Source organism: Henckelia pumila, chromosome 4 (genome assembly GCF_033568475.1).
Source record: "Henckelia pumila isolate YLH828 chromosome 4, ASM3356847v2, whole genome shotgun sequence".
NCBI classification, from domain to species: domain Eukaryota; kingdom Viridiplantae; phylum Streptophyta; class Magnoliopsida; order Lamiales; family Gesneriaceae; genus Henckelia; species Henckelia pumila.
In genome coordinates, this window is record NC_133123.1 from 107,740,652 (window position 1) to 107,754,064 (window position 13,413).

Genomic DNA, 13,413 nt, shown 5'->3' on the forward strand with positions numbered 1-13,413 from the left:
GCAATTAGGCCAAATTTCAGGGACCAAAATGCAATTCCCTTGAAACTTGGTCATTAAAAACGTGTAAAGGGAAGAAAATTCATCAGATTACCAGCCAAGAAATTCTAGAGAGTAGGAGAAAGGGTTCCAAGACATTTTTGCGATTTCTAGCTCCGATAAAAATTGATCCGCCCGGTAGAATTTTTAATTGAGCATATATTTGCGATCAGAGATCCGAGTGCTACGTTTTGACGTACGTTTTATGAAGTTCTACCATGTTTGAATTTTATGATGTTGTTAGAATTAATATTTGATTGTATAAACATGTTCTAGCATATACGACGATAGCATATCTAAGACGGATCGAGAAAAGATTGTCGTTTGAACATGTTTCCGATTTTTGAAAGATTTTTCAAAAATATGATTTTTAGGGGCTGCCTATTTCGAAATTAATCTGAAGAATTGGTGATGATATTTGAATGATATGATTGTATTAATGCTGTTAATGCCTTTGGGATTTCCGATTTCGTACCGTTATGCCGCCGGTTCAAGATTTTGAATTGATATGCATTCTAAAGGTCTAGAGCTCATCTTCAAGTTTATTGTGGATGAATTGAATATGAGATTGAGTTTAGAATGTAGATATGATGATATTTGAATTGAAAGATTTATCGGACTCGAATAGTTGCGACGTCGGTTTGAATTCTGATTGTATTAGCAAGATTTGAACTGTATAAGCTTTAAAGAAACATCGATTCAGATTGGAAATTGATGTTTAGTTATGTTATAATCTATTTCAGATTTGAAGTACAGATTATCGAAGTCGAATCGACGAGTTCGAGTTCTAATGACTTGAAGTTTTTAAGATTGAATCAAGAACACCTTCAATTAGCAAAGATTGAAATGAGCAGCAGTTGATGACAGATTTGGACAGCTTGTAGTTGATCAAGAATTGACAGAGTGTCAGATCTTTTAATCAGAATATAGGTATGAATAGACATTAAGAAGATGAGCAGAATAACTCGAGATTGTTTTTGAATATCGAGTTGCCTAAAATCACATACATGCATGTTTTTAATATATGTTATTGTTTACATTTACATTGATGGGATAGAATATTCAAGATAGCTATCTTCTTGAATTCCCAGAATATTTATGTAAATGTTTACTTGTTTAATTTGATTTATAGTATTTTCTGTATTGAACATGTTTTACATATATTATGTGATGATTACAGATTTTTCAATATCTTTATGTGATTAGATGCTTTGATTGCTGTGTTGGTTTAATTGAGTAAGTGTTCAAGGTATTTTATAGCATTTAATGCATACAGAACATGTTGCATTCATCTTGAACTCTAGCCTGTAAAGCACATAGGGTTGAAAGGCCTAGAGTGCATATGACGTTTGGAGGGTTGTAGTTGAGTGGCACGGAATGTAGACTTACTTCCAGAGCCAGAAGACTTACTATAGTTGCACAAAAGTCAAGGGAAATGAAGTATTCAACTTCACCTCGATTGGGTGAGTTGGTGTTTGTTGAAGATTTTATTTCCTCGGGATCCCAGAACTACGATATATTGATATCAGATTTGATAGCCTATTCCTTGGCACATGCATTGCATTTATGCATTAACCTAGAGATTTTTATGGTTTAGAATATGCGTTTATAAATGCTAGCATGTTATTTGACATTCATGATTTGAATGAGTTATATGCTTAAATAATGTATATGCATGTTATTCATACTAAGATTTATTCTCATCGGAGTTATCCGGTTGTTGCTTTGTTTGTATGTGTGCATTGCATCAGGTTGGGGAAAGATCAAGCTAGAGTTGTCTTGGATAGCTTAAGAAGAGACATAGCATGTGGTGACTCGGGTTTTAAGCAGATGACATGTATTTATGATTTGGTAACATGTTAGAAAGCAAAAACCTTTGTATATGTTGTTTTTGCCAAGTATTGATTTATACTTGAGAGTTCATGTATTCTAGATCACTTGCTATTAGTTTGAATGCATGTAAAATTATCTAGCATGATTTTGAGAAGTTTATATGAAGTTGGTATGAGATTTGGAATCAAATTGTACAGCAAAGTTGCATTTTTATTTCCTGGACAGAGTGCCCGCTCGATCGGGTAAACTCCACGGATCGAGCGAGGCATGTATTTCCAAAACAGAGAAATTCATTTTTCTTGGCCGCTCGATCGGTTGAAGTTCACCGATCGAGCAAGGCCAAAAGGGATTCAGACCCGAGAGCTGGATTTTCTAGCTCGCTCGATCGGGTGAGTTTACCCGATCGAGCGAGGTGCTGAGACTTTAAAAAAAAAAAAAAATTTAGCTCTTGGTTTGAATATCCTTTTATTTTATGATTAATTGTTAATTAATTGTTTATTGCCCTAATATGAGATTAGCAACTCGAGGTCCCCACAACAGGTGGTATCAGAGCATAAAGTCTTGGACTAAGATAGAAGTTGAGCGGGGTAGATTGAGTCGCATTCATTTATAGTATTGCAGGAGTATGCTTTACTTGCTTTATAGAATTGTATGCGACAATGAGTATTGATTGCCACTGCTTGCTTTACTGATAGAATTACATGCTTATATGCTGATATGTATGCTTGAGTTTTTGAATTCATTAGAATAAGTGAATTCGTTGTAAGCATGTAATATGTGAAAACACATGAGAATTTGCAAGCATGTGTTCTATTCAGAAGTATGAGAGTATATGTATGTTATACTGAAATTGTATTTTATAATCTCTGCCATATATATTGCTTCTGTTATTGAATAAGACAGACTATGCAGATAGCATGAGAACCTCAGATAGAAAAAAACCGCAGACAGAACAGAACAGTGTTGAGGTATTTTTTTTAGCCGATGCACTGAGGAGTATGTGAGTTGAACAACTCCAAAGCTATGAATCATCAACTTAAAAAGATACAGAATATGCTATGTCTAGAAAGGAGTTGATTTTAAGATCTGGATCAGTTGTTCAAGAGAAGAATATTCAGATGAACATAGAATCAGCTTGATTTTATATCAACTTCAGGACTTAGCAAGAAGTTGGTGAAGTTGCCAGAAGAAGTACTGAAATTGTTTGGCAGGTAAGTAAACAGAATTGTTTCTTTCCGTATATGCTAAAGAAGATAGAACAGTAGACTTTGCAGACTAGAAGCATAAGGTGATTTCAAGCCAGTAATAGAGGAACGAAATCATGAAACGGTAGTACGAGGCAGAGTTGAATTTTTTTTTATTCACGCCTCTGTAATTGTGGAAACACTATAGTCATCACCTTCACTAAACTTTCATAGCAGTATAGCTATGAAGCAAGCGATAGTGACAATAACAGCAAAGATCGAGTCAGTCTAAACGCCAGCAAATGAAGATATATAAGCATAGCTCCCCTAGCTGAAAGGCTCAAGTTGTATCAGATAAGAATACTATAGGTAAGTGAGTTAATTCTAGTTAACCGCTTATATATTGATTGCATAGCATACATTCATAGATCAGTGATTTGTTATGCTATAATCTGTACCTGATGAGCCTGTATTCATCGTATTTGCTGAAATTTTGCCTTTGAGTAGATGGAATACATTTGTAAGATTAGTCATAGAAGATGAAATACAAAATTAAGGAAATAAGATTGAATGTTCTGATATCAGGCGTGAGATATTAAGCTAGAATGCATTATAGATATTAATGCAATAACTGAGTACCAGTTACCAGTTGATTGAATCCGTGCACTGATAAAGAAATAGACATGACTAGCAATTTATGATATGAGTTTTAGAAAGTAGATTTTGTTATTTCGGTACTGGTTATATTACGTTTAACCGTGGAAGAATGTCAGTAGAAGTCTAGTCGATATATTGAACTAGTGCAGAATTAACCTAGAATTGACAGCTATATCAGTGGTTAGAATGTACAGACATAGTTCAATGACATATTTTGACCTTTCTACGACATGAATGCAGTTCTATATAAAGTGGTGTCTAGTACAATGGTATTATGACAACTTGTATAGAAGAGCATTACTTAAACTGAAGAACTTCAGAAACAGCCAGCAGATTGCATAGAAAAGAGTTATGTAGTACCGAAATGATGATTAATTCTATGACAATAAGTTAAGTCGAAAAGAGTATATTCGACTATTGTCAGCTGAGATAAGAACTAATAAATGAACTCGTATCAATAGAGAATAAGAAATATCAGTTAGAGTTGAGATTTTTCTTCAATTTTGTTGAAGCTATTCCATCATAGAAATCATGATTCTTGAATTTCTTGCTATCGATTCTGAGGTTTTTGTATTCGACCTCGATCGATTTTGATTGACTCTTATTCCTTTGCTAGAGTTTGTTTTAATTCATTTGCGTTGAGTTTTGAAATGCAAGTGAGTTGTTTTCACTTAGCATATTTTGTCATTCAGAATAGTTGATTTTGGATGACTTTGAATTGAGCGAGTTCCTTTGATTTGAAATTTGAGAATTATTGATTATTTGATGTGTTTATTCAGTATATCTTGATGTATTTGGCTCGTAACTGATAGAAATTCAGATTCAGATCATCAGTAAGATTTATGGGTTTTAGCTAATTGCTGGATTTATTGAGTACAGATATTGTAGTGACCCTTACCCGGATCACCTACTAAACAGAACTTATGCATGCAATTAACTTAATTGAACAGATATCAGAATAAAACTGCGGAAACCACAAACAATATACAATTCCAAGTAAAGGAATCTGTAATTTATCCAATAATATACAACCAAATCGAATAGCTGTATAAACCAAAACAACATTAATAAAACCTAGACGAAGCTCCAGCTGGTCAACCACTGAATAGCCCCTCCTGGATCTCGTCCAATCGCAAACCTGCCCCATGGAATAGGGTATCCAAAAAATATAGAGTACGAAACGTGAGCATAAAACGCTCAGTACGAGAGTATGAGTATACATGCATGCAAAGTGAACTCCCTATAGACTCGAGGTCAAGGATTAGATAACAAAGACAGATCGGGCCCTGGTATGTAGCACGCTGTGCCGTCGCTTCAGGAGGTGGCTCCCATACCGAGATAACCGTGGATACGCCGGACCCAAATCGATGGAAGTCCATCCACTAACAGGATAGGGTACAACCCTACTAACAGACATCTCGAAAGAGATACAGCAAGATGCAAATGAATGCAGCATAATATCATGGCATATAAATCATGCAGTCACATAATACTGAAAGAGTGGGTGCCCGGTGAGCCAACTTGTGGCTAAGGGCTTTGATGACTCTATGTATAAACAATCTTTTGTTTAATATAATTTACACTTTTATAATGGCGTTTACTTTATCTTTTATCATATTGTTATGTTGTGACATACTATAAGATGTTTAGATGAAGACCTTGAATATACTATAGTGTATGTAAGATGTGGTAGCACATGGGGATGGCTATCATGAAACACATCTTATAGTCACTGTATATTCTAAACAGTTCCTAGTCGATTGAGCCATCCGTTAATAAGGATAAGGATCGCTCGAGATTGAGACTAGCATTTGCGATGCCGAGTACCACGTTTCATTGGTATGGAACATATAGATGTTCAAAGCATGCAAATGTATATTCATACGATGAATGATCGAACTACCCTATCCGGACTTTCCAAGTGGTTATCACTTATCGAGTGGATAAAGTCCGCGGTTTTGGTTGTACACCATTAGTCCTTACTACTTGAAACATCATTGAGACTCTATATGCTAGTACTGTGCTTTGACTCGTTTACCGACTCTATTGGGGTCATCAGGTGTCGGGATTGGGTGCAGTTACGACACATATAGGAGTCGATGCTTTGTTGTCAAGGATTCACCACATACTTGCTATTATGGATATCCTATGCAATCTGAGGAGATATTAGTGTGACGAATCTCTGGCCAGAGTACATGATGTGTTTTAAGAAATGGTTTCTTAGTAGCACATGCGATGTCACTATTTGATCTTCAAGATGCATTGCATAGTTATCGAATCTCGAACGACTCTCGATTTACCAATGGTTGTTGATTCGATCGGGATATATGGATGAAGGGACCGTACTGTACGCTAACCAAAATCTATTGGTTCTTGCAGGCAATATCAGTGATACCTATGGAATCATGGGGCGATGTTGCTAGGCGCTCTTACCATGATTCGATGGGCAAGTCGGAAATTGTTGTTCCAAGTCACAAGGAGTTGTGAGGCCACGGCTAGCTGTATCCCTGAACCATTGAGGGTCACACAAGTAATGGATTTTTAATCCCCGTTGAGATAATTAAATTTAAAGAGTTAAATTTAGTGAATAAATAAGTGGGACTTCTTATATCAGAGTAGAAGAGTAAGATTTCCTAAAATGACATAGGGATGGGCATTTTTGGAAATCACTGAATTCGGATTCAGAAAATTTATCTTGACTTTAAAAGATGCAGAAATGGTTTCTGTGCACATTGGTGAAATTGGTTTATCAATCTAAGTCACGATGAATTTTATATTAATTTCTGAACATGCGAGCTTTGCTTGTCAGACTTGAACTTATGACTAATGGGCCCTAAGCTGTTAGCAGCCCACATTATAAATAAGTTATTGCAGTACAGAAATTACACAACATAGGTCACAATTTTCGAAAACCCTAGTTATTTTTCTCTCTAGTGGCCGCCCCCCTCTCTCTCTGACAGAAAATTCCAGCCTGTGAATTTTGAATTTGCAGTCTGGTTTAACGGATCAAATTCGTTAATTCTCTTTGTAGAAACTTCTGATAGATTTTCTAGTGCAATCTATCAGAGGGATTAAACTTCTGTTCGTGGACCTGATTGAAGAATTGTTCGTCCATCAGTTCCTGGGATATACAACAAGAGCAGAGTAATCTGTTGGTGTCCATAATCTCGTTTCGAGATTGGAGGTAAAAATTTAATTTTTATTTAATTTTTACACGCACAATTTAATCGTAAAGTTTTGATACCCATGATATGGAATCGTTCCATATAAAATTTTTAAACTTCCGCTGCACCGGGTATCAATTCTGATTGATCTGATCACCGTTTTCCAACAGTGGTATCAGAGCCAGGTTGCTCAGATCAAGCGATTAAATTAATCGATTGTACAAAAATTTTTTAGCCTCGGTTTTTGAAATAAAACAAATTTAAAATTACATTTTTTGAAGGGCAAAAACACGGGCAGAGATTGGATCGCTGCCCGGGATCGTCCCGGGCGGCCCGGGAAAAATTTATTTTTAATTTTTTAATTAAAATTTTAATATGTTAAAATTCTATTTTTGGTCCGATCGAAAATTGTTTTTGATTGGTCCACGACGCGTCGGATCGAATTGTTCGAGTCCGAAAATTTTAAAATTGATTTTTGGATAAATTTGAATTTTTGGAAAATTTATAGATTTTATCCGTTAAATCAGATTTTATGAAATTAATTATTTTGGTACAATTGATGATAAGATATGATCTTATGGAAATATTGAATAAAATATGATTTTATTTGATAAAAAGATAAAATATGATTTTGTATGTAAAATAAGATTTTATATATGGAATATGATTTTATCCTTTTAAATTTAAATGCCATTGCATGTTATCCAATAAATTAATTTTGAATTAAATATTATTGGATAAGGATGATCGATTGCCATGAACAATTTTGTAGCTGTATGTTAGGAATTTACATTTGTTTTTATTGTTGTTGGATTTATTAATGGGCCTGGTTTATGGCCCAATATGAATTGTCATATGTAATAAAAGTGGGCCTGGTTTATGGCCCGTTCCCACCCCTTAAAATGTATCCCCTACTTGTCATAGTTATTTATTGTAAATACATTAGACTTAGTGGGAGATGAAGATTTGAAGACGGAGGTGGGCCCAACAGACAATAAAGACTGAAAAAATGTAAATTGGAAGCTCAATGTAATAGGATTACATTGCATACCTGCATATTACCTAGGATTGGACTTAGACTCGTGATTGGCAACCACGGGTCGATTAGAAATGGAATCGATCATCCTATATAATATATGATATTATCGTTGTATGCATGTTTAGACTAAATTGTATGAATCCCGCAAGCATACAAATTTCAAATGATGAGACAAATTTTCAAAATTAAAATCCCTCATTTTAAATATGATTTAAAATTGATATCAAGATTAAAAGAAAATTTAAATATTGTTTAAATGTTCCTACCTTCCATCAACGATCAATGTATGAGATGCTACCCGCGGATACGGTCCGGCTCATATTATTGGGGGGGCCCGTTCGTCGGAAAGCTGTACATTGGATCGACACATGTTGTAAGTTGGGTGGAACTCCCATGGGATCGGCTCATATTATTGGGGGATCCACATGGCGACCGTCCATCACAACTTAAAATTGATGGGTCATCTTGACATGTCACAATAAACGGCGTCATATTATTGGGCCCTTATTGGACATGAGGTAAAAACGTGGAGGTTGCTTTGGAAGCAATTGGGCTCTACCTTTTGAAAATTATGGTTGGCTGATATTATTCGGGACCATAGTTTGTCAATTGGACTCCATGTTCCCACTAAGGAAAACAGTTTCCCGTTTTCACTAGAGGGTAGTGAAATCGTTAAAATAGTGGGAGTGAGATTCATAAAATAAATTTCGCCTATTTTATGTCTTAGTAAATTAATTAAACAATCACTGATTATTGTCTGTTTCTTTTCAGTATTTCATTAAGATGAATTCGCGCAATCCACTATTCTCTATTCTCGAACAAAATAAACTGACTGACGCAAACTATGCGGAATGGTTCCGTAAGTTGAAGATTGTCTTGACCTCGGAGAAGATGCTCTACGTGTTAGAAAAATCTCCTCCGAAGGAAGCACCAGCTGACATAAGTCCGGAAGAGTTGGCCAAACTTGATACATGGTGGGACCATGATATCAAGGCCAAATGCTATATGCAAGCCTCGATGTCTGATGAACTTCAGAGGTGATTTGAGGATACCGTGAATGCTGCTGACATTCACGTACAACTCAAGGAACTTTTTGGGGCTCAATCGAGAGCTGAAAGGTTCGCTACTGTAAAAGAGTTAATGACGTGTCGCATGCGTGAAGGGACTTCGGTCCGTGATCATGGGGTACGAGTGATTTGGCTCATTCAGAAGTTGGTAACGCTTGATTTGGTGTTGGAGCATGAACTCAACGTGGACTTATTACTTCTCTCTCTTCCTTCTTCGTTTGATGGTTTTGTGGTGAATTTCAATATGAACAAGATAGAGGCCTCCCTTGAAGAGATGGTCAATATGCTTGTAACATATGAAACCACTTTAAAGAAGGATAAACCAGTTCTCTTGGAGGGCTCCTCTTCTTCAGCTAAGAAGGGGCCAAGTACAAAGGGTAAGAAACGTTCTGCCCCACCCAAGAAAACCGGACCCGAGAAGAAGAACAAGACAAAGGCTTCAAACATGGAAAAGTCCAAGGATGTTTGCCATCACTGCAAAAAAACCCGGTCATTGGAAACGTAACTGCAAGGAATATCTAGAGCAGTTGTGAACTGCGAAGGGTATGTTCTATATTGAAATAAATGTTTCACTTAATACTACTTTTTGGGTATTGGATACCAGATGTGGATCTCACATTTGCAATGATTTGCAGGTGATGACAAGAAGTTGCAAGCTTAGAATGGGTGAGACCCAGCTGAGGCTCGGAAATGGTTCTAGAGTTGAAGCCAAAGCTGTAGGAGACGTTTATTTAATTTTGCAGAATGATTTTAAGTTACTTTTGAGAGATGTTTTATTTGTTCCAGATTTGATTAAAAACATTATTTCTGTTTCTATGCTTGATAGAGATGGTTTTTCTTGCAATTTTGTGAATGGGATTTGCAATATTTACAAGAATGAATGTTTGATTGGAAATGGACAACTTGAAAACAATCTATATAACTTAAAATTAAAAGACGTTCCAATAAATTATGTTGATAAACCGGTAACAACAAACAAAAGGAAAATCGATAGTCAAAACCCGGCAAACCTTTGGCATGCTAGGCTAGGTCATATTTCCTCAAGGAGGATGAACAAGCTAGTGGGAGAGGGCATGTTTGATATGTCTGATATTAACTCTCTATCTACTTGTGAATCCTGCCTGAAAGGAAAAATGACTAAATCTCCATTCAAGGGGAAACCTGAGCGTAGTCAAAATCTGTTGGATTTGATCCATACAGATGTTTGTGGTCCATTTAGAATTGGTACTCAATTTGGCCACACCTACTTCATTACCTTTACTGATGATTATTCAAAGTATGGGTATTTATATTTAATGAAATATAAGTCTGAAGCATTTGAAAAGTTCAAAGAATTCAAGGCTGAAGTAGAAAACAAGCTAGGTAAAAGTATTAAAGCACTTCGATCGGATCGAGGTGGAGAATACTTAAGTACCGAGTTTTTGGACTATCTGAAAGAGAATGGGATTCTCTCTCAGTGGACTCCTCCTATGACACCTCAGCTGAATGGTGTATCGGAGCGTCGTAATCGAACTTTGTTGGACATGGTTCGATCCATGATGAGCTTCACTGAGCTTCCACCTTCGTTTTGGGGCTACGCGCTTGAAACGGCGGTGTTGTTGTTGAACAACGTCCATACCAAAGCAGTGGATAAAACACCATACGAGTTATGGAATGGCAAAGCTCCTAAGTATTCGTACTTGAGGATTTGGGGATGTCCTACTTACGTGAAGCAGACAGTGGGAGATAAGTTGGATAGTCGATCCACCTTATGTTATTTTGTAGGGTATCCGAAGAATTCAATAGAATATTATTTCTATCATCCTACTGAAACAAAAGTGTTTGTTTCAAGGAATGTCACCTTCTTGGAGAAGGAGTTCTTATTGGATAAGAAAGGCGAGATGATGGAACTCGAAGAAATTCGAGAAGAACCCGAAATACAAAATAATGATCCTACACCTCAGGAACCATTGATAGACACGCCTATACCTAGAAGATCCGAGAGGACTTCTAGACCTCCTATTCGATATGGTCTTCTTCTTGAAGGGGATCAAGATGAACCCGACGTTGGATGTGATCCAAGAAACTTCAAGGAAGCAATTTCTGATGCGGATTCAAATTTATGGCTTGAAGCTATGCAGTCGGAAATAGATTCGATGCATACAAACCAAGTTTAGTCTTTAGTAGATCCTCCCGATGGAATTGTTCCAATAGGGTGTAAATGGATCTACAAGAGAAAGCTTGGGCCTGATGGTAAGGTATTGACCTACAAGGCACGATTGGTGGCGAAAGGTTATACTCAAAGACAAGGAGTTGACTATGATGAAACCTTTTCACCAGTTGCAATGTTCAAGTCCATAAGAATCCTTATTGCCATAGCTGCATGGTATGACTATGAGATATGGCAAATGGATGTGAAGACTGCATTTCATAATGGAAACATTAAGGAAGAGATCTATATGACGCAGCCTGAGGGATACACATCCATGGGAAGCGAGCATAAGGTATGCAAGCTTCAGAGATCGATCTATGGTCTCAAACAAGCATAAAGAAGTTGGAACCAGAAATTTGATGAAACAATAAAGGATTTTGGTTTCATCAAGAACCCGGAGGAACCGTGCGTGTACAAGAAAGTAGTTAAGGATGCTGTCACATTCTTAGTGCTTTATGTTGATGACATTCTACTCATTGGGAATGACGTAGGGATGTTGCAGTCAACAAAGATATGGTTATCAGGTAGATTCTCGATGAAGGATTTGGGTGAGGCATCCTATATTCTAGGGATACAGATCTATAGAGATAGATCTAAGAGAATGATAGGACTCACTCAAGCAACCTACATCGACACCATATTGAAAAGGTTTTCAATGGATGGGTCCAAGAGAGGACATCTACCTATGTGTCATGGAGTTTCTCTATCCAAGTCCATGTGTCCCAAGACTGATGAAGAGATAGAGAAAATGACACATGTACCATATGCGTCAGCCATAGGTAGTATCATGTATGGGATGATATCTACCAGACCGGATGTAGCATTTGCTCTGAGTGTCACGAGCAGATATCAAGCCAATCCCGGTCAAATGCATTGGAAAGCCGTGAAGGACATTCTTAAGTACTTACGAAGGACTAAGAATATGTTCATGGTATATGGAGGAAGAGAATTGAAATTGGAAGGCTATACCGACTCTAGCTTCCAAAGTGACGTGGATGACTCGAAGTCAACCTCTGGATTTGTGTCCATGCTCAATGGCGGTGCTGTCTCTTGGAAGAGTTTCAAGCAGGACACCACAGCGGATTCCACCACTAAGGCAGAATACATTGCAGCATCAGCTGCTGCTAAAGAGGCCGTTTGGATGAGGAATTTCGTCCAAGAGTTGGGCGTCATTCCTGAAGTTGTTGGTCCAGTCCCGGTGTACTGTGACAACACGGGTGCCATTGCTCAGGAAAAGGAACCAAGGTCTCATCAAAGATCCAAACACGTACTGAGGAAATACCACATCATCCGGGAGATCGTGGAAAGAGGAGACATCACTGTCGAGAGAGTGGCCTCTGCAGACAATATCGCTGATCCACTTACTAAGCCCTTGCCAGGACCATTATTTGACAAACATCGCGAAGCAATGGGACTGCGTAGTATGACTAGTTGGATTAAGGGCAAGTGGGAGATTGAAAGAGTGGGTGCCCGGTGAGCCAACTTGTGGCTAAGGGCTTTGATGACTCTATGTATAAACAATCTTTTGTTTAATATAATTTACACTTTTATAATGGCGTTTACTTTATCTTTTATCATATTATTATGTTGTGACATACTATAAGATGTTTAGATGAAGACCTTGAATATACTATAGTGTATGTAAGATGTGGTAGCACATGGGGATGGCTATCATGAAACACATCTTATAGTCACTGTATATTCTAAACAGTTCCTAGTCGATTGAGCCGTCCGTTAATAAGGATAAGGATCGCTCGAGATTGAGACTAGCATTTGCGATGCCGAGTACCACGTTTCATTGGTATGGAACATAGAGATGTTCAAAGCATGCAAATGGATATTCATACGATGAATGATCGAACTACCCTATCCGGACTTTCCAAGTGGTTATCACTTATCGAGTGGATAAAGTCCGCGGTTTTGGTTGTACACCATTAGTCCTTACTACTTGAAACATCATTGAGACTCTATATGCTAGTACTGTGCTTTGACTCGTTTACCGACTCTATTGGGGTCATCAGGTGTCGGGATTGGGTGCAGTTACGACACATATAGGAGTCGATGCTTTGTTGTCAAGGATTCACCACATACTTGCTAGTATGGATATCCTATGAAATCTGAGGAGATATTAGTGTGACGAATCTCTAGCCAGAGTACATGATGTGTTTTAAGAAATGGTTTCTTAGTAGCACATGTGATGTCACTATTTGATCTTCAAGATGCATTGCATAGTTATCGAATC